A 22,522-nucleotide genomic window follows, 5' to 3' on the forward strand; every position below is an offset into this window, starting at 1 on the left:
CACCCCCACCCCCCACCAGTCAGGGGCACCCTCCACCAGGCCCCCACTCATGTCCCCCTGCACCCCCACCCCCCAGCAGTGCAGGGCACCCTCCACCAGGCCCCCACTCATGTCTCCCAGCACCCCCACCCCCCACCAGTCAGGGGCGCCCTCCACCAGGCCCCCACTCATGTCCCCCTGCACCCCCACCTGCACCCCCACCCCCTAGCAGTGCAGGGCACCCTCCACCAGGCCCCCACTCATGTCTCCCTGCACCCCCACCCCCCAGCAGTGCAGGGCACCCTCCACCAGGCCCCCACTCATGTCTCCCAGCACCCCCACCCCCCAGCAGTACAGGGCACCCTCCACCAGGCCCCCACTCATGTCCCCCTGCACCCCCACCCCCCAGCAGTGCAGGGCACCCTCCACCAGGCCCCCACTCATGTCTCCCAGCACCCCCACCCCCCACCAGTCAGGGGCACCCTCCACCAGGCCCCCACTCATGTCTCCCACCCCCCCCACCCCCCACCAGTCAGGGGCACCCTCCACCAGGCCCCCACTCATGTCCCCCTGCATCCCCACCCCCCAGCAGTCAGGGGCACCCTCCACCAGGCCCCCACTCATGTCCCCCTGCACCCCCACCCCCCAGCACTGTGGTGCACCCTCCACCAGGCCCCCACTCATGTCCCCCTGCACCCCCACCCCCCAGCAGTGCAGGGCACCCTCCACCAGGCCCCCACTCATGTCTCCCAGCACCCCCACCCCCCACCAGTCAGGGCCACCCTCCACCAGGCCCCCACTCATGTCCCCCTGCACCCCCACCCCCCAGCAGTGCAGGGCACCCTCCACCAGGCCCCCACTCATGTCTCCCAGCACCCCCACCCCCCACCAGTCAGGGGCGCCCTCCACCAGGCCCCCACTCATGTCCCCCTTCACCCCCACCTGCACCCCCACCCCCCAGCAGTGCAGGGCACCCTCCACCAGGCCCCCACTCATGTCTCCCTGCACCCCCACCCCCCAGCAGTGCAGGGCACCCTCCACCAGGCCCCCACTCATGTCTCCCAGCACCCCCACCCCCCACCAGTCAGGGGCACCCTCCACCAGGCCCCCACTCATGTCCCCCTGCACCCCCACCCCCCAGCACAGTGGTGCACCCTCCACCAGGCCCCCACTCATGTCCAACTCATGTCTCCCTGCACCCCCACCCCCCAGCAGTACAGGGCACCCTCCACCAGGCCCCCACTCATGTCCCCCTGCACCCCCACCCCCCAGCAGTGCAGGGCACCCTCCACCAGGCCCCCACTCATGTCTCCCAGCACCCCCACCCCCCACCAGTCAGGGGCACCCTCCACCAGGCCCCCACTCATGTCTCCCACCCCCCCCACCCCCCACCAGTCAGGGGCACCCTCCACCAGGCCCCCACTCATGTCCCCCTGCATCCCCACCCCCCAGCAGTCAGGGGCACCCTCCACCAGGCCCCCACTCATGTCCCCCTGCACCCCCACCCCCCAGCACTGTGGTGCACCCTCCACCAGGCCCACACTCATGTCCAACTCATGTCTCCCAGCACCCCCACCCCCCAGCAGTGCAGGGTACCCTCCACCAGGCCCCCACTCATGTCCCCCTGCACCCCCACCCCCCAGCAGTGCAGGACACCCTCCACCAGGCCCCCACTCATGTCCAACTCATGGCTCCCTGCACCCTCACCCTGCAGCAGTGCAGGGCACCCTCCACCAGGCCCCCACTCATGTCTCCCAGCACCCCCACCCCCCACCAGTTAGGGGCACCCTCCACCAGGCCCCACTCATGTCTCCCTGCACCCACACCCCCCAGCAGTGTAGGGCACCCTCCACCAGGCCCCCACTCATGTCCCCCTGCACCCCCACCCCCCAGGGGCACCCTCCACCAGGCCCCCACTCATGCCCCCCTGCACCCCCACCCCCCAGCACTGTGGTGGACCCTCCACCAGGCCCCCACTCATGTCCAACTCATGTCTCCCAGCACCCCCACCCCCCAGCAATGCAGGGCACCCTCCACCAGGCCCCCACTCATGTCCCCCTGCACCCCCACCCCCCAGCAGTGCAGGGCACCCTCCACCAGGCCCCCACTCATGTCCAACTCATGCCCCCCTGCACCCCACCCCCCAGCACTGTGGTGCACCATCCACCAGGCCCCCACTCATGTCTCCCTGCACCCCCACCCCCCAGCAGTGCAGGGCACCCTCCACCAGGCCCCCGCTCATGTATCCCAGCACCCCCACCCCCCACCAGTCAGGGGCACCCTCCACCAGGCCCCCACTCATGTCCCCCTGCACCCCCACCCCCCAGCACTGTGGTGCACCCTCCACCAGGCCCCCACTCATGTCCAACTCATGTCTCCCAGCACCCCCACCCCCCAGCAGTACAGGGCACCCTCCACCAGGCCCCCACTCATGTCTCCCTGCACCCCCACCCCCCAGCAGTGCAGGGCACCCTCCACCAGGCCCCCACTCATGTCTCCCAGCACCCCCACCCCCCACCAGTCAGGGGCACCCTCCACCAGGCCCCCACTCATGTCCCCCTGCACCCCCACCCCCCAGCAGTGCAGGGCACCCTCCACCAGGCCCCCACTCATGTCTCCCAGCACCCCACCCCCCACCAGTCAGGGGCACCCTCCACCAGGCCCCCACTCATGTCTCCCACCCCCCCCACCCCCCACCAGTCAGGGGCACCCTCCACCAGGCCCCCACTCATGTCCCCCTGCATCCCCACCCCCCAGCAGTCAGGGGCACCCTCCACCAGGCCCCCACTCATGTCCCCCTGCACCCCCACCCCCCAGCACTGTGGTGCACCCTCCACCAGGCCCCCACTCATGTCCAACTCATGTCTCCCAGCACCCCCACCCCCCAGCAGTGCAGGGTACCCTCCACCAGGCCCCCACTCATGTCCCCCTGCACCCCCACCCCCCAGCAGTGCAGGGCACCCTCCACCAGGCCCCCACTCATGTCCAACTCATGCCCCCCTGCACCCCCACCCCCCAGCACTGTGGTGCACCCTCCACCAGGCCCCCACTCATGTCTCCCTGCACCCCCACCCCCCAGCAGTGCAGGGCACCCTCCACCAGGCCCCCGCTCATGTATCCCAGCACCCCCACCCCCCACCAGTCAGGGGCACCCTCCACCAGGCCCCCACTCATGTCCCCCTGCACCCCCACCCCCCAGCACTGTGGTGCACCCTCCACCAGGCCCCCACTCATGTCCAACTCATGTCTCCCAGCACCCCCACCCCCCAGCAGTACAGGGCACCCTCCACCAGGCCCCCACTCATGTCCCCCTGCACCCCACCCCCCCGGCAGTGCAGGACACCCTCCACCAGGCCCCCACTCATGTCCCCCTGCACCTCCACCCACCAGCAGTGCAGGGCACCCTCCACCAGGCCCCCACTCATGTCTCCCAGCACTCCCACCCCCCAGCAGTGCAGGGCACCCTCCACCAGGCCCCCACTCATGTCCCCCTGCACCCCCACCCCCCAGCAGTGCAGGGCACCCTCCACCAGGCCCCCACTCATGTCCAACTCATGTCTCTCTGCACCCCCACCCCCCAGCAGTGCAGGGCACCCTCCACCAGGCCCCCACTCATGTCCCCCTGCACCCACACACCCCAGCAGTGCAGGGCACCCTCCACCAGGCCCCCACTCATGTCTTCCAGCACCCCCACCCCCAGCAGTGCAGGGCACCCTCCACCAGGCCCCACTCATGTCCCCCTGCACCCCCACCCCCCAGCAGTCAGGGGCACCCTCCACCAGGCTCCCACTCATTTCCCCCTGCACCCCCAGCACTGTGGTGCACCCTCCACCAGGCCCCCACTCATGTCCAACTCATGTCTCCCAGCACCCCCACCCCCCAGCAATGCAGGGCACCCTCCACCAGGCCCCCACTCATGTCCCCCTGCACCCCCACCCCCCAGCAGTGCAGGGAAACCTCCACCAGGCCCCCACTCATGTCCAACTCATGTCTCCCTGCACCCCCACCCCCAGCAGTGCAGGGCACCCTCCACCAGGCCCCCACTCATGTCCCCCTGCACCCCCACCCCCAGCACTGTGGTGCACCCTCCACCAGGCCCCCACTCATGTCTCCCTGCACCCCCACCCTCCCAGCAGTGCAGGGCACCCTCCACCAGGCCCCCACTCATGTCTCCCAGCACCCCCACCCCCCACCAGTCAGGGGCACCCTCCACCAGGCCCCCACTCATGTCCCCCTGCACCCCCACCCCCCAGCACTGTGGTGCACCCTCCACCAGGCCCCCACTCATGTCCAACTCATGTCTCCCAGCACTCCACCCCCCAGCAGTGCAGGGCACCCTCCACCAGGCCCCCACTAATGTCCCCCTGCACCCCCACCCCCCAGCACTGTGGTGCACCCTCCACCAGGCCCCCACTCATGTCCAACTCATGTCTCCCAGCACCCCCACCCCCCAGCAATGCAGGGCACCCTCCACCAGGCCCCCACTCATGTCCCCCTGCACCCCCACCCCCCAGCAGTGCAGGGCACCCTCCACCAGGCCCCCACTCATGTCCAACTCATGTCTCCCTGCACCCCCACGCCCCAGCAGTGCAGGGCACCCTCCACCAGGCCCCCACTCATGTCCCCCTGCACCCCCACCCCCCAGCAGTGCAGGGCACCCTCCACCAGGCCCCCACTCATGTCCAACTCATGTCTCCCTGCACCCCCACCCCCCAGCAGTGCAGGACACCCTCCACCAGGCCCCCACTCATGTCCCCCTGCACCCCCACCCCCCAGCAGTGCAGGGCACCCTCCACCAGGCCCCCACTCATGTCCAACTCATGTCACCCTACACCCCCACCCCCCCAGCAGTGCAGGGCACCCTCCACCAGGCCCCCACTCATGTCTCCCTGCACCCCCACCCCCCAGCAGTGCAGGGCACCCTCCACCAGGCCCCCACTCATGTCCAACTCATGTCTCCCTGCACCCCCACCCCCCAGCAGTGCAGGGCACCCTCCACCAGGCCCCCACTCATGTCCCCCTGCACCCCCACCCCCCAGCAGTGCAGGGCACCCTCCACCAGGCCCCCACTCATGTCCAACTCATGTCTCCCTGCACCCCCACCCCCCAGCAGTGCAGGGCACCCTCCACCAGGCCCCCACTCATGTCCCCCTGCACCCCCACCCCCCAGCAGTGCAGGGCACCCTCCACCAGGCCCCCACTCATGTTTCCCAGCACCCCCACCCCCCAGCAGTGCAGGGCACCCTCCACCAGGCCCCCACTCATGTCCCCCTGCACCCCCACCCCCCAGCAGTCAGGGGCACCCTCCACCAGGCCCCCACTCATGTCCCCCTGCACCCCCACCCCCCAGCACTGTGGTGCACCCTTCACCAGGCCCCCACTCATGTCCAACTCATGTCTCCCAGCACCCCCACCCCCCAGCAATGCAGGGCACCCTCCACCAGGCCCCCACTCATGTCCCCTTGCACCCCCACCCCCCAGCAGTGCAGGGCACCCTCCACCAGGCCCCCACTCATGTCCAACTCATGTCTCCCTGCACCCCCACCCCCCAGCAGTGCAGGGCACCCTCCACCAGGCCCCCACTCATGTCCCCCTGCACCCCCACCACCCAGCACTGTGGTGCACCCTCCACCAGGCCCCCACTCATGTCTCCCTGCACCCCCACCCCCCAGCAGTGCAGGGCACCCTCCACCAGGCCCCCACTCATGTCCCCCTTCACCCCCACCCCCCAGCACTGTGGTGCACCCTCCACCAGGCCCCCGACTCATGTCCAACTCATGTGTCCCAGCACCCCCACCCCCCAGCAGTGCAGGGCACCCTCCACCAGGCCCCCACTCATGTCCCCCTGCACCCCCACCCCCCAGCAGTGCAGGGCACCCTCCACCAGGCCCCCACTCATGTCCAACTCATGTCTCCCTGCACCCCCACCCCCCAGCAGTGCAGGGCACCCTCCACCAGGCCCCCACTCATGTCTCCCAGCACCCCCACCCCCCACCAGTCAGGGGCACCCTCCACCAGGCCCCCACTCATGTCCCCCTGCACCCCCACCCCCCAGCAGTGCAGGGCACCCTCCACCAGGCCCCCACTCATGTCTCCCTGCACCCCCACCCCCCAGCAGTGCAGGGCACCCTCCACCAGGCCCCCACTCATGTCCAACTCATGTCTCCCTGCACCCCCATCCCCCAGCAGTGCAGGGCACCCTCCACCAGGCCCCCACTCATGTCTCCCAGCACCCCCACCCCCCACCAGTCAGAGGCACCCTCCACCAGTCCCCCACTTATGTCCCCCTGCACCCCTACCCCCCAGCAGTGCAGGGCACCCTCCACCAGGCCCCCACTCATGTCTCCCAGCACCCCCACCCCCCACCAGTCAGGGGCACCCTCCACCAGGCCCCCACTCATGTCCCCCTGTACCCCCACCCCCCAGCAGTGCAGGGTACCCTCCACCAGACCCCCACTCATGTCTCCCTGCACCCCCACCCCCCCAGCAGTGCAGGGCACCCTCCACCAGGCCCCCACTCATGTCTAACTCATGTCTCCATGAACCCCCACCCCCCAGCAGTGCAGGGCACCCTCCACCAGGCCCCCACTCATGTCCAACTCATGTCTCCCTGCACCCCCACCCCCAGCAGTGCAGGGCATCCTCCACCAGGCCCCACTCATGTCTCCCAGAACCCCCACCCCCCACCAGTCAGGGGCACCCTCCACCAGGCCCCCACTCATGTCCCCCTGCACCCCCACCCCCCAGAAGTGCAGGGCACCTTCCACCAGGCCCCCACTCATGTCCCCCTGCACCCCCACGCCCCAGCAGTGCAGGGCACCCTCCACCAGGCCCCCACTCATGTCTCCCAGCACCCCCACCCCCGCAGCAGTGCGGGGCACCTGCCAGCAGGACCCCACACATGTCCCCCAGCCAACACGTCATCACAATCCAGATCCCAGGCTCCTATGCCCACCCAAATCACACCCCACCCCACCTCAGTCCAAACACCCAACCAAGCTTTACATCCATTCAAAATTGAAATACCCATTACATGATAGATAACAAATAAGCAGTATGCGCATGAGTACAAGTCCGTCAGACCCACACAATGGCAACACATGACTGTGAAAACCCACATTGTGGCAGGCATGAAACCAATGAGAGAAGTCCACACATTGAAGAAACAAAAATGTATTACAGTGTAAATGAAGTGAATGAAATCAAAACAAACAATAATGGCAACAAAAAACAAAATGCAGCATGTCCACAAAAACAATAAATAATGAAAATGGGAATCCTAAATAACCGTAATGAAATTGTGTCCAAAGTCACCGTCCAACAAAGCAAATCCAAAGGGAAAGTAAAGTGAAAATCCATTGCTCCGCAAATCCACTGTCAAACTATGTACAAAGAGCAAATCCAGGGTCCATGATCCCAACGATGTAAATGAAACCTACAATAAAACCCACCTAACTATTAACTATATACAAAAAAGTGGGGCATAGTCCAAGCGCCCCAAATTAAAAAAAAAAAATAAAACCTAACACTAATTAACTATATACAATGGCAGCGGGCTAGTCCAACGGCTCACTTCTGGATGTTGCGGGCCAGCGCATCATCGAACTCCTGCTCAATGTCCCGGAGGCGGTCCTGTTCCATGGCCCCGAGGGTCCGCAGGGACGACGACATGTTCTCCTCCAACTCCCTGCGGATTGCCTCGAGGCACTCAGCCCGCCTCAGGGCCCTCCGCATGGAGTTCTCCGCCCTGACCATCGTGAGCCGTGCCTCTTCTGCCTGCTGCCGCTCCGCATCTATGGCGTGGCCCAACCGCTGCCACACGGAAGACACTTCCCGTCCTGGGTCCTCCTGCCCTCCGATGTCGAAGGCCCCGAGCCATCGTGGCTCCCACCTACAGCCTCCTGCTGCTACTGCTGCTGCTGCTGCTTTCCATGTGCCCTGTCCGATGGTGCCTGCACATCCTGCACATCCTCCTCCAGCTGGGGTGCAGTTGTTGATGTGGCCCCCCTTGCTGGACGTCCGACTCCCGACTGTGGCAGGGATCTGTTGTCCACCAGCCTGTCCGCACGGTCAGAGGCAGCTCCACAGGGCACCCAGGTGATACATGTGTGGGAAGATGGCATGGAGGATGACTGGGGCATAGGGGGTTCCGTTGAGGAGGGGGTCAGAACAAGGTCCAGGAAACTGAGGAATCCGGCCATGGTGAGCTGTCCCAGTGGGTCAACGCGGTCAACGAGCCATGCGAGAAGACGTGCAGTCTCATCATGGAAAGACTGCAGGTCAGCTCGCATGGCCCGTTGACGCAACGCCACCCCACCCTGGACAGGCTGAACCTGTTGCAGGATAGCCACATCTGCAGGGAGAGGAAGACCAGTTGGTGTAAGCCAATCCCCTCCCTGAGAACGGGTCTGGAGGTAGGCATCCCTGCTGGTGTAAGATGATGCAGTGACAGGAGCAGGGACAGGATTGCACATAGGCACCTCCGCGGCGGCCTGTGCTGCCACCTGTCCCTGGTCCTGCACTGCACCACTAGCACCAGTGGAATCCCCACCTCCAGACCCCACCTCTGTTGCTTGCACTGCCTCCTCCTCCACCAAACCCCCCCACCAACCTGGATGACTCCGTGCCATCTTCCTCCGTTGGGCCATGTGGGGTCCCAGCTGCCCCTTCTGCTGCCGAGGAGTCCAACTCCAACCTCCGCCTCCTGGACCTCCCCTCGGCAGCTGCGGCCTCGGACGCGGCACCGGACTCCTCACTCCCCGACGAGATCACAACCTGGGAGGGGAGCCGGGCCTTGCGTCTCCGGCTGGTGGTGCGACCCCTGCCGCTGTGCTCCACAGCACCTTCTCCGCCCTCTTCATCAGTTGACGCTGCAGACAGGGAGAAATAAAACACAGGCATCAGGGCACTGTATAATGGACTCATAAACACATGACAGTTGTATATGAGTGGCATTGGCAAACCTCAGACATGGCATCACAATCCCCAACACACGTCATTTCAACTTGCACACATGAGCTATACCACAGCCATATCGCAACAGCCAGCACCATCCATACACATACAACAGCATGAGCAGGCAAAGGTGAGCCAGACATCACATGCGACACAGGGAGTGCACGACACATGCACACACACCACCACACTTGCATGCATGTGTACACCTCCGTCAACTGTCGCAGTGGTCAGATCGGCATCCATGTCACACCTGCCAATCATTCTTCCACATCCTTTGCCATGAAAGCCTACACACACACAAGCACCATCCATGTGTCACACATGAGAGCCCTTGCATGTGTCAGGCTCACGGCCCTGTACCCCCCCCATACTTGGCCACATAAAACCACATGTGCAACCTGCACACTCCTGCCACACCACCACACGCACAGCTTACAATGAGTATGCATGTACACTTACCGCTCGACTCCAGATGGGTCTGCCTCTCAAGGACCTGGACGTGGAGCGCTGGGGATATGCGTTCCAGGACCCTCATCTGATCTTCCGACAAGTGGCCCCGGCGCCCCTTAGCATCCGCTGCTTTCAGGAGGCGCCGGGCCTTCTTGAGGGTCCTGGACCTGAAGTCCTCCCAGCGCTTCTTCACATGATGGAATAGTCGGACTGCCACCCCCTCCGCATTGATGGCAGTCACAATGTCCGTCCAGATCCGAGTCCGTCCTTCCTTGTCGGCGCGCAACCTTCCAAAGAGGGCATCATACTGCCCCAGGACATGCTCCACCAGGACACCAACTTCGGTGGCAGTGAAGCTGGTGCCCCTCTGCCTCTCTGGCCGGGGGTTGCCACTGGTGCCAGATGTTGCAGTGCCTGACATGGCAACCCCAGAGGCAGGAGTGGGTGAGCAACTGGGTCCTGGGGCTGGGCTGTGGAGCGATGGTATCCCAGTCGGGAGTCTTCGGTTCCAGCAGGGGTGGTCACAGCAACAGCACCCCTGGCTGATGTGCAGGCAGCAAATGGCAGGACACGTGGGCAGCAGGCAGTCAGGCAGCAGAAGATGCCAGGTGGGAGCGTGCTCGGGGCTCTGGGGGGCAGTAATTCGGCCTTCTGGGCAGGAGCGTGGTCTTCCGTGTGCTTACGCGTGGCCAGCTTGATATGGAGTGATTTGGCACGTGAAAATCCAGCACGTCTGCGTGTAATTCGAGGAAAGGCCCTTAGCGCATAAGCGCGTCAGCACACGTACGTTAATTCATTGGCCCAAAGGCCCCCAGGCGCGTCTATGATGTCACGCGCATGGCCGTTGAGAATGGCACGTGTAAAAAAAAAAATACATGTCCGAGTGTCAAAGCGTGTAATTGGTGGAAATGGCCTCAGCGCGTATGCGCATCTGTGATGTGTGTATAAAAGGTACGTGCAGAACACCATTTCCTTGTACGTGCTTTTCGTGGAGAGCGAGTGGGTGAAATCTGTACTTCTTGTCGGTTCACACGCGATTTACTTCACGGCGTTTCAAGTTCGTACTCCCTGTTACCTCTGACAGCTTTTTCTCTTTTCCTCTTTTTCCTGGGCCTGTTTCCTCAAACAGCGTTCCCTTCTACTGTTGTCCTGTCTCCTCAGACAGCATACAATTCTTCTTTTGGCGGGGGTGTTGCTAACGTGCACACGCGCGTCTTTTTCACGCTTTTTTTCCTGGCAGACGGTGAGTCGTGCACGTATTTAACATCTGTGCTTGCCCTGCGTGTCGCGTACCCCTTCAGAGGTCATTCTAGGCTGCGTGTGACACGCATACGTTCATTCTTGTGTTTCTGGTTGCCACAGCGTAGTGCATGTTTATTTTTCCACACATGTGGTCTAGGAGGGGTTGAGTGCACCTTACTTCCCTTTTTTGGGGTGCCTGTGCGTTGCGTGACCCGTCATCTTTCCCCAGGGGTGACATACAGCCTTGCTAGAACACTAGGGTACGATTACCATCTGGTACCCAACCCCTTTGACCCCCAATTGCCCAGGACAATAGTTCACAGCGACTCCCATACGCACAATAACATCAGTGCCATGGCTGGGAGGCGACCAAGCCGTAAGGGTGGCAAAGGTGGCCGAGCCCCAAGTGGTGGCCGTGGTGGATCCGGTAGGGAACGTGGCCGTGACTTGCAGGGTGCCCCTAGCCCCCCATGTGTGGAGGACCAGTCAGGGACACCCATGCCCCCCCCTGGTTGAGGGTAACGTGGCTGACACCATCCATGCTCAGCCCTTGTTGGACCAACCCACTGTGGCACCAGACCTGGCACAGGGTGACTCCATGGCTGACTTCCAGGTCAGCAGGTCTAGGCCACGTGCGCCGGTGCACGTTGGTGTCATCAGGCCACGTGGATCAGGGGCAGCTAGGTCATCTGCTGCCCCGAGTAGGCAGGGTGGGGAGGCTGCAGGGGCAGCTGCGGCTCCATCCACCCCACCTCTCACACACCCAGCCAGGACAGTGTCGGTCCAAGTCCATCCTGCTGACATTCCCCCTGACACCATCACACTTGAGCTAATGCCTGCACCAACTCCCATGCTGAGTGTGCAATCCCACACTCCTAGTACAGAGTCCACCGGGGCTCCTGCCCCTAGTGTCCAGAGCGGCGTAGGACAATCAGGATCCCACCACCTTCCAAGCGGAAGAGGAAGAGTGCTCGTCCAGTAGAGGCTGATGCCCCAGACACGGCTACACAGTCCGGCCCGTCAAGGAAGCCCAGCTTCAATGAGGCCGAACTGAATGCACTTGTAGAGTATGTGTCCGCACATGACCGCGAAATGGTGATTATTGCAGGATCCAAGACCACACCTGCACAACGTCTGGCACACTGGCAGACCATCGCGGACATCATAAGTGCCCTTGGAATCGTGAGGCGCACAGCTACTGAATGCTACAAGCGCTGGAAGGACCTGAAGCGCAGGGCAAAGAATAAGCTGGCCTCAAGTCATGCCGCTACTCTAGTGACTGGACATAGAACTCACTCCACATGAGCATGTTGCTGGGACCTACGTCACGGAGGAACAGATCCAAGGTGTGGGAGAACTGGCAGATTACGAGGCATTGTCCGGTGAGTGCACATGCATGTGTGTGTCATCCATGTGCATGGTGTGTGTGTGAGGGCTTCTGTTTGGGTGCCAGGTGAGGGTGTGAGTGCCTGAGTGGTTTGGGTCACCCATGTGCCTCATCCAATACATTCTGCGCACCAGCATTTGGGTATAGCAGTATCCCTTCTGCCAACAGTAGACATCTAGCCCAACACCACGCCAGTTGCCCTTGAAGTGTCATCTTGCCACAACATTGTTGCTTATTTTTCTTTGTTTATTTAGGCAGATTGTTTGCATTCCACCACTTTTACTAGGCATTTCTCAGTCCTATTGTCACATATCTGACATGGCTATGGTAAAGTGGACTGACTTTGTTTCCTGGATATCATTTGTTTAGACATGTCCCTGTGCTATAGGACCATTTTGGACTGGCAGCTCCAGGTTAAACATTTGAACTATTTCAATAAAAAAAGCAATTTCATGAGCAAACTAGACTGAATGAACAAGTGGTGCCCTCCTCTCCCTCTTCACTTTATGGCTAGGGTACATGCCATCTGTGTGATGGCATGTGTATTTGACCTGCCAATCACAGGCCAATGTGTGATGCCTCTGCTAGGCAGCATGCAGCAAATGTGTTGATCTTCCATCTTGGTGTCATCAATGTGTGCCATTTGCGTCCCCTTCATACGCAGTGACGGTGCATGCATGGGAGGGTTTTAGTCATGTGGGACATGTGTCAATCAAGTACTGGTTCTGTAGCTTCTCAGCCCTAATTGTGTGCCATAGTGCTGCCTGTTTCCATTTCTATTCTTTCATGTCTTTGCAGGGGATGACGACTTGATACTGCTGGGGTTGTGGAGATGGTGCAGACCCAGGAGGGGTCTCAGGGCCGACCGACCACCAGTGAGGGACGTGGTGCGGTGGTGGGTGAGAACCCACAACTGCTGCAGGTCGTGCTCTCAAGGGGTGTCTCTGGGTGCACCTCCCCCTAGCTGTATTCAGGTGTCGATTCGGTGATGAGACCTATGTGCCGTCGCAGGTGAGTGTTCCTGGGAGGGATTCTGTTCTGTCCGACCCACCTGCACCAGGGGTAGAACCCTCAATGGGGATGTCAGTGTTGGCAGGTACGCCTTTGGTGTGTTGTTGGTCCTGCATTACTGTGAGCATTTCATGTGTGGCCAGTTTCCATTAGGGACACTGTAGTTGGTGAAACTTGGGGCATGTTGTGGGGATTAATTTGTTTGCTCTCACATTGCATGACATGCCATGGTGTGTTGTGTGGCCGTGCCGGGGAGGGGTTGGGTGACATGGCACTGTTCTCATGTTGTATTTTGCAAGGGGGTATTCATTTTTGCTGCATGGAAGTGTGTCTTTTGATGACACTGCATTGGTGGTGTTTGTGTAGGTAGGGATGCACACATTGTGACACTTCCACATGAACAATCTCAGGCTGCTATGGTTCTGACAGTTGACTGTCCCTTTGTTCGTCATAATTGTCAGGTCGAGTCATCATTGCTTATCAGATGGTATGTGCCAGGGCTGTGTGCACTCCACAGGGGTGTGATTTCTATGTGAAGTAATTAGCCACCAGCTGCGTATGGGCTGCCTCACCCCGTGCCCTTTCCCCTCCCATGCGCAGCAGGCGTGCATGTGGTTGGGGATGTGGGGGCACCACCATGTCCACAGCCAGGCCCCGGCGTGTTGCAACATTGTGCAGGACACATGCTGCCACTATGATCCTGCACACTACTGGGGCGCATATAACAGCTGCCCGCCAGAACGGTCAAGGGAGCGAAAGCGTGACTTGAGCACTCCGAATGTGCACTCCACTATGCCCCGGGTTGCAATATGGGCTGTGTTGTATCTTACCTCGGGAGGCGTGATGGGGTTCCGAATTGGCGTCATCATGTGGGTGCTCAGAGGGTAAGAGGGTAGGCACTGTCCCCTGATGAGGAGGTGATGGGTATCACTAGTGGGGTAGTGACATAACTCTGCATCTGACATGCATGCATGTGCAGTGGCATTCATACTCACCAAGCAGCCATGTATCGCCATGCCGCCCAGCTTCTATGTCCCGGCTTAGGGTAGACATTCGGTAAATGAAGCTGTCGTGGGTGGACCCTGGATAGTTGGCATATACTGAGGTGATAATTCCCTTGGCATTACATACTACCTGCACGTTGATGGAATGCCAGTGCTTGCGGTTCCTATAGATGTGCTCAGATGCCCTGGGGGGACGTAGTGCCACATGGGTGCAGTCAATGGCACCTAGCACTTTGGGGAATTGTGCCACACCGTAGAAATCCAGGGCGGCAGCCTGCCTTTCTGCAGGTGTTCTGGGCAGGTATATGTGCCTGCGGACTGATGGGCGTGCAGTGATGATGCTCAAGACCTGGTGTAGGCAGCGTGACTGTGTGGCCTGTGACACCCCACCCACTATGGCACTTGTCCGCTGAAATGATCCAGTGGCCAAGAAGTGCAGTACATTAAGGACCTTCTCCAGGGGGCTGAGTGCTTGGGAGCACAGGGTGGGTGATGTGAGGTCATCCTCCCACTCACTCACCAGGTCCAGTATTATGTGAGGTGGAAACCTGTACCTCCCATACACCTGGTCATCAGGCATCCCAAAAAGGCTGGTTCTGGGTGTGAAAATTTGGGCCCCCACTATCCTCCTCCTCCTCCTTTGGTAACCCACGGCCACTGCTGCTAGGAACGGTATATTGATCCTGGCGTCTGAGCTTGTTTGTTGTTTGCGCGCACTTTTATGCTGCGCGGGTCGACGTACGCCTGCTTCCTGCTGGCGTATGTGTTTCCAGATTAGCACGTTTTTTTGTGCGCATGCCTTAGCCCCGTTCAATTCCATGGATACGTGTTGTTGGCGAGCGTGTAAAACTTCCCGCGCACCCCTGTAATACACTTACCCAAGCAAATCGCGTGTGAGAATTCCTGCGCACCCCTGTAATACACGTACCCAAGCAAATCGCATGTGAGAATTCCCGCGCACCCCTGTAATACACGTACCCAAGCAAATCGCGTATGAGAATTCCCACGCACCCCTGCAATACACGTACCCAGGCCAATTGCGTGTACGCGCACTTTCCTCCAATTACACGCAATGATACTCTGACGTGCAGTGTTTCCACGTGTGCTCTGTCATCACGAGCTATGAGGGAAACACCCGCGCGCGTCATGTCACAGATGCGCTTACGCGCTGAGGGCCTTTGGTCCAATGGAATCGCATATACGTGCTGACGCGCTTACGCGCTAAGGCCCTTTCCTCGAATTTCACGTTGACGTGCAGGATTTTCACGTGCCAATTCACTCCGTATCAAGCTGGCCACGCGTAAGCACACGGAAGACCACGCTCCTGCCCAGAAGGCCGAATTACTGCCCCCCAGAGCCCCGAGCAGCCTCCCACGAGCCATCTGCTGCTGCCTGCCTGCCTGCTGCCACTGTGCCCTGCCATTTTGTGCCTGCACATCTGCCATCTGCAGGGGTCCAGTTGCTGTGTCCACCCCTGCTGGAACAGAAGACTCCCGACTGGTATACCATCGCTCCACAGCCCAGCCCCAGGACCCAGTTGCCCACCCACTCCTGCCTCTGAGGTTGCCATATCGGGCACTGCAACATCTGGCACCAGTGGCAACCCCCGGCCAGAGAGGCAGAGGGGCACCAGCTTCACTGCCACCGAAGTTGGTGTCCTGGTGGAGCAAGGCCTGGGGCAGTATGATGCCCTCTTCGGATCGTCAGGCGCCAACAAGGAAGGACGGGACAGGATCTGGGACGACTTGGTGGTTGCCATCAACGCGGAGAGGGTGGCAACCCGCAACATCCAGAAAGTCAAGAAGCGCTGGGAGGACTTGAGGTCCAGGACCCTCTTGAAGGCCCGGCGCCTCGTGGAGGGGGGCCGGGGCCGCAGGAGTACCATCCAGCTGAGGGTCCTGGAACGTGTAGACCCAGCGCTCCACGCCCAGATCCTTGCGAGGCAGACCCGTCTGGAGTTGAGCGGTAAGTGGGCATGCATCGCTGTTTGAGACAGGGCATGTTGCAGTGTGCTGGTTGTCTGATGCTTGCCTGTATGTGTGACATAGGCCATGTACGCATGTATGTGTGCAGGGACATCATGGTCATGCATGTGAGACCAGTAATGTGTGAACCACACGGTTGGTGCATGTGTTTAAATGCAACATGGGGAGCCCTATGCGGATTGGACACATGAGAGCATGCCAGTCTCTGTTCCTGGACATGGGTGGGGGTGAGGGATGGGTGCTGATGCCATGTACATGTATGGTATCCATGTCTGTGTGTCTGACCTGCGTGTCTGTGACTTGTGAATGCCATGGATGCATGTCACATGTCTGTGACAATGTACAGATTCACAGATGCAGCCTAGTTATCCTTGTATCCACTGTGTCTGGGGTGTACAAGACCAGATGGATGAAACTACAGTGATGTGTGTGCATGTGATAGGCATGACCCATGATGCATGTGAGTTCCATAACAACATTGTATGTTTGGAGAGTCCCTTGGACATGTATGCAAATGTCCATAGCATGTGCCATGCCTGTTACTGCGTGTGTTTTGCCTGCACTGACCCATGTGTTGTGGAGGGACATGATGGAAGTGATCTTTGACAGTGCCACTCATCTGCTATTGCTTCCTGTCTAGGGGACCATTGTACAGTACCCTGATGCTTGTGTTATATGTCTCCCTCTACACAGCGGCAATTGAAGAAGAGGGCGGAGACGGCGCTGTGGAGCAAAGCGGCGGGGATGCCCCCACGGCTGCAGCGGAAGGGGTGGGTGAGCCCCCACAGGGGCTTGCAACGGCGGAAGACGGTGTGGAGCCATCCAGGTTGGTGGTTTCCACAGAGGAGGAGGAGGCCGCTACTGAGGCGCAGGGGCAGGGGCAGGAGGCAGCACAGGTCGCCGTGGAGGGGCCTGTGCATGTCACTGTCCCTGACACTGTGACTGCACCACCATGCACCAGCAGGGATGCCCCATCCCAGGCCCGTCCGCAGGTAGGGGGGATGTCCATGTCATCTGACTCCCCTCCACCTGCGGACGAGGGGACCCGTGGCCGTATGGAGAAGGTCCTGATTGGTGTCGCGTTGCGCACGGGTGTCATTCGTGATGACGTGCATGCTTCCCGGGAGGAGCTTGCACGTCATCACGAAGAGCACCGTGCCGACGTGGCCCAGTTGGGATCGGCCGTGGTCGGGGGTTTCATACATGTGTCGACCAATCTGGCGGCCCTCTCCTCCTCTGTGGAGACTATACGCCAGTCGTTCTCCATGCCGTCTTCCGGCCCAGATGCCACCAGGGCCCCCTGTGGACCTGCCCTGACCAACGCAGCCAGCTTGGTGGGGATCCCATCCCTGCCACAGTCGGGAGTCGGAGGTCCAGCAGGGGTGGACACCACAGCAACTGGACCCCAGCAGATGGAGGATGTGCCGGCATCATTGGGCAGGGCACCTGCACGACGGCGTCGGTGGATTCCATCAGCCTGGATGCCGTCGTGCTGGCAGAGGCAGTTGCATCGGAGGCAGCAGCGGAGTCAAAGTGGGAGGCATCATGGCTCGGGGCAATCTACATCGGAGGGGCAGGCATCGGCCGGAGGGCAGGAGGACCCAGGACGGGAAGTGTCTTCCGTGTGGCAGCGGTTGGGCCAGCAGATAGGTGCGGAGCAGCGGCGGGCGGAAGAGGCTCACGATGGTCAGGGCGGAGAACTCCATGCGGAGGGCCCTGAGGCGGGCCGAGTGCCTTGAGGAAATCCGCAGGGAGTTGGAGGAGGACATGTCGGCGTCCCTGCGGACCCTTGGGGCCATGGAACAGGACCGCCTCCGGGACATCGAACAGGAGTTCGATGATGCCCTGGCCCGGGACACCACGGAGTGAGCCGCTGGACTAGCCTGCCGCCTTTGTATATAGTTAATTAGTGTTAGGTTTTAAGGTTTTATTTCTATTTTTTAATTTGGGGTGCTTGGACTATGCCCCACTTTTTTGTATATAGTTATTAGTTAGGTAGGTTTTGTTGTAGGTTTCATTTACATCATTGGGATCATGGACCATGGATTTGCTCTTTGTACATAGTTTGATAGTGGATTTGTGGCCTTCATCTTTTATTATTTTTTTCACCATGGAGCAATGAATTTTCACTTTACTTTCCCTTTGGATTTGCTTTGTTGGACGGTGACTTTGGACACAATGGGCCTCATTACGACCCAGGCGGTAATCGCCCGTCATTACCGCCATGGCGTAATGAGCGTTTACGCCGTGGGACGATGGCGTAAAGAGCGCCACATCACGACCCATCGCGCACGAGCATTACGCCATGGCGGTAATGCAATTAACGCCATGGCGGAAAAGGCCCCTACCGCCATCGCTAAGCGAGCAAGGTGCCCTTCCGCCAGCGTAAGTAGCGGCCACCGTACTTTACGACCACCGTAATTTACGACCACCGTAATTTACGGCCACCGTAATTAGCGGCGGCCGTAAAAGGCCAAACCGGAAATAGCGTCATCGCGCCGGAACGGGAAGCAGCCCGTCGGCCATCTTTAAAAACACAATCCATCGCCATCCTACCAAACAACACCAGACCCAACCCTGACACCTGTCCCAACCAAACACCCACCCATCCAAGTACCTGAAAATGCCAAAATCTGTGAAAAAGGCATGTGACCGCCAGCGCCAGGAGCGATTCAGCCGGGAGGAACTCTGCATGCTAGCGGAGACCCTGCAGGACAACGCAGGTGTTGTATTCTCCCCTGAAATGACCAGGACAGCAATCGGGAAGAAGAAGGCCATCTGGGCCCTGGTGGCTGAGCGCGTCAGCGCGGTGGGGACCGTACCCCGCACCCCACAGCAGTGCCGGAAGCGCTGGGATGACCTGCGCATACGGGTCAGAGCCGTCATCTCGGCAAACCGCAACCTTGCCCAGGGAACCGGTGGAGGGTCGGAATCCCCCCTGAAACTCCAACCGTGGGAGGAGATCTGTGCTACCACCATCGGCATGGAATCCATCGAAGGCGTTGGAGGGATGGAAAGGGGAGCCCCGACATCAGGTGATGAAGGTAGGTGCCACATACAAGACATGCCATAGTCACAGCAGTCCAATCATGTGTAGCACAAGGTTGCCCTAGAGTGTAAATGCAACACAAATCAATACTGCCCATAGCCACATGCGAGCACCACCCTGCATACACTGCTGGCACCCGCATACCTGCATCCACATACCACACCAAAAGGAGACAACCTGCATGGCACTGCCTGAAATCTGCCTCATCCACTGGCCAAAATAATGTCAACCATTGTCATTCAGAAGTCCGTAGACCCATCAATAACGCCCTCCCACCTTTGCTCCACCACAGGCACAGAATCACACCCAGAGGACCAGGACACCCCTGCGCCGAAGAGAGCGAAGTCCAACGACAACCTCCCTGCACCCTCAACCTCAGCTGCAGTGAGGCAGACCCCACGACAATCAGGTCCCACTGCAGGCATACCGGAGGTCCCACCGGCAAGCACCCCTGTTGTCAGCAGGCCAGCAGCAGCTGCTCCACCTCCACCGACATTGCCTGCCACAGAAGGCAGGGGGTCAGCGGCCAGCAGCAACATCGGGGAGACAGCTGCAACAGCTGCATGTTCTGACTCGGACATGGAGCAGGAGGTCAGAAGCCCCACTGACCAACTACATTCCCCCTGTTTCTCAGACGCCAGCCCCCATGAGGGCGACACACAGGGGCACACTGAGGCAGAGGAGTGGCCTTCCACCCCATGCCCTGTCCACACTCCACAGGAGGGGACCAGCCCCTCCATCACTCCACCTGCACTGGCCATGGGCCAGCACGGCCAGCCGTCCCTCGAGGACATCACTCAGCGGCAGCATCAACTGTCCGCAATGCTGGATGAGCATGCCGCGGAATGTGTGGGGGCTAGGTTCAGCATTGAACAGGCCACGGAGACACTAAGGGCGGAAGTGGCGCGGAGCACTGCCACCCTGAGGGATGCCATGCAGGCCATGTCCAGGGACATCTGTGCCGAACTTGCGGGCTTGCGTCGTGCGGTCACTGACCTCACCCACACACGACAGGAGCTGCATGCACATGGGCAGCCAGGGACATCCTCCACTGCCAGTTCTGCGCAGAGCAGCCCCGTGCGCCGTTCTGGACGCAACCTGCGCTCCACAGCCAGGGGTGCCCCGGGTGCCGGGAGAGGGGGCTTGTGACGGCCTGTGGACACGGCCACAGGCATCTGTTGACAGCTACATGGGGTGTGGGAGGTGGGAGGGGGTGTGTTGGGGTGTGCAGGGGGGAGGTGGGAGGTGGGAGGGGGTGTGTTGGGGTGTGCAGGGGGGAGGTGGGAGGTGGGAGGGGGTGTGTTGGGGTGTGCAGGGGGGAGGTGGGAGGTGGGAGGGGGTGTGTTGGGGTGTGCAGGGGGGAGGTGGGAGGTGGGAGGGGGTGTGTTGGGGTGTGCAGGGGGGAGGTGGGAGGGGGTGTGACACGACAGTTCATAGTTCCAATACACTTTTTTGTCTCAAAAAAAGAAATGTGTGGACATTTTCATTGCGTATGTGTGCTTTATTGGTGTACAGTCCACAGCGTGCATGTCCCAGAGACACGCAGTGCCCCAAGTGCAGTCTCCATGCCATTAACACCAGCCGTGTGTGCTAGAAGCAGTGGTCGATGATACTTTGGCGCATGGCACGCCCCTCCTGTGCATCGCCTCCTCCATGTGGTGGCGCCCCATCTGCACCCTCCTCATCCTCATCGTCAGGTGGTTGCAGTTCTGCGTCAGGGGGCAGGGGCACATTCCGTCTGACGCACATATTGTGCAGCATGACACATGCCATGACGATCTTTGCCACCTTCTCATGGCCATACAGGAGTGCCCCACCAGACCTGCTGAGGCTTCGGAACCGTGCCTTCAGGAGGCCAAATGTCTGCTCTATGACCACACGAGTACGTGTATGTGCACGGTTGAAGTCCTCCTCGTGCTGGTTCTGCGGGTTCCGGACTGGCGTGAGGAGCCACCTCTTCAGGGGATAGGCTGCATCACCTGTATGTAGGCGAGAATGTATGTGTCAGTCATGTTGTCTGATCAGGAACATGATGTTCCACCATGGCTGGCATGGAACTGTTACCTTGGCTCACTTCTACATGCACTAATTGATTCACACTATGCAACCAGTATATGCTCATTGCTGCCATGGCCTGTTTTGCATGCCATCACCCTATGTATGCAGAGGGGTTTTGTGCATTGTGGGTGCCCTTCCTCTGTATCCGTTCTCTGTGTTACTCACAGCCAGGTGGAGTATGCATCTTCCCCCCCCCCTTTCTGCCAGGTGGAGTATGCACTGGTACGTCATTCCCATGCCCACTTCCATGACATTGCACTCACCGAGTAGCCAGGATCTTGGGCCTGCATGTCGCTCCATGTAGCGTGGTATTGTGGAGTTCCTCAGGACCATTGAATCATGGGTTGATCCGGGGAATCGGGCACAACAATGTGTGATGATCTTGTTGGAGTCACAGACCATTTGCACGTTGATGGAGTGGAACTGTTTCCGGTTGCGGTACGGTACCTCCATGGCACGTGGAACCACCAATTCCACATGGGTGCAGTCGATGGCACCAATGCAACCGGGTATGCTGGCTAGTGCATGGAAACCCACTTTGGTGTTTGCAATCTCCTGGGCAGTCCGTGGTAATGAGATGTGGTCGTCTGTGTGCTTGAGGAGGGCATCGAGCACTTGGATGAGTGTTCGTGAGAATAATGGTTGTGAAATGCCATGCAGGTGCCCCACTGTGTGCTGGTAGGTGCCTGTGGCAAGGAAGTGGAGTACAGCCACTACCTTCAGTAGGGGGGGATGGCGGTTGGACTTTCTATCATGCTGACGATGTCGTCGTGTGTCATGTCTACGATGGCGGTGATGGTGTCCCGGTCCAAACGGTACAGGGTGTGGATCTGCTCAGCAGTGAGGTTGTTTGGATTGGCTCTGATGCGTGGGATTGGGGGCTGCCTGCGTGGTGGCACTGGCTGTGCTGGTGGGGCTTGCTGGGCCTGCCTTGCCCTCCTTCTCCTCCTGCGTCTCCTCTGTGCTGCCTGTTGTTGTTGTTGTTGCTGTTGTAGTAGCACATGCATTGCTATCAGGTCCTCCAGCCCCAACATTGCTAGTCGTATTGCCATCATTGTGGAGTGTGACTGGGTGTGGGTAGGGGTGGGGTGTGCTCTTTTTGTACTCCCCTGAGTCTGTATTGCCTTCACCTGTGCTGTTTCTGTGCACCTGTGGCAGCTGCATTCACTTGAATTGGCCCTTTACAGTTGGTTCGCGATGGCGTTATTTGCACCATGGCGGTAAGGTACTTAGCGGCCTCGGTGATGGCGTTAGGTGCATGTCCGCTTGGGTCGGCATTTGCGTACCTTTCCGCCATGGCGCTAAGTACGGTGTGGCCGGTCGCGTGCGCGCACCCTTAGCGCAGTTAGCGGCAGCGTTAACTACGATGCCGCTATTGGCATCGTAGTTTACAGTCAGG

The sequence above is a fragment of the Ambystoma mexicanum genome, chromosome 5q (genome assembly GCF_040938575.1).
Source record: "Ambystoma mexicanum isolate Mex_15411 chromosome 5q, UKY_AmexF1_1, whole genome shotgun sequence".
NCBI lineage: Eukaryota > Metazoa > Chordata > Amphibia > Caudata > Ambystomatidae > Ambystoma > Ambystoma mexicanum.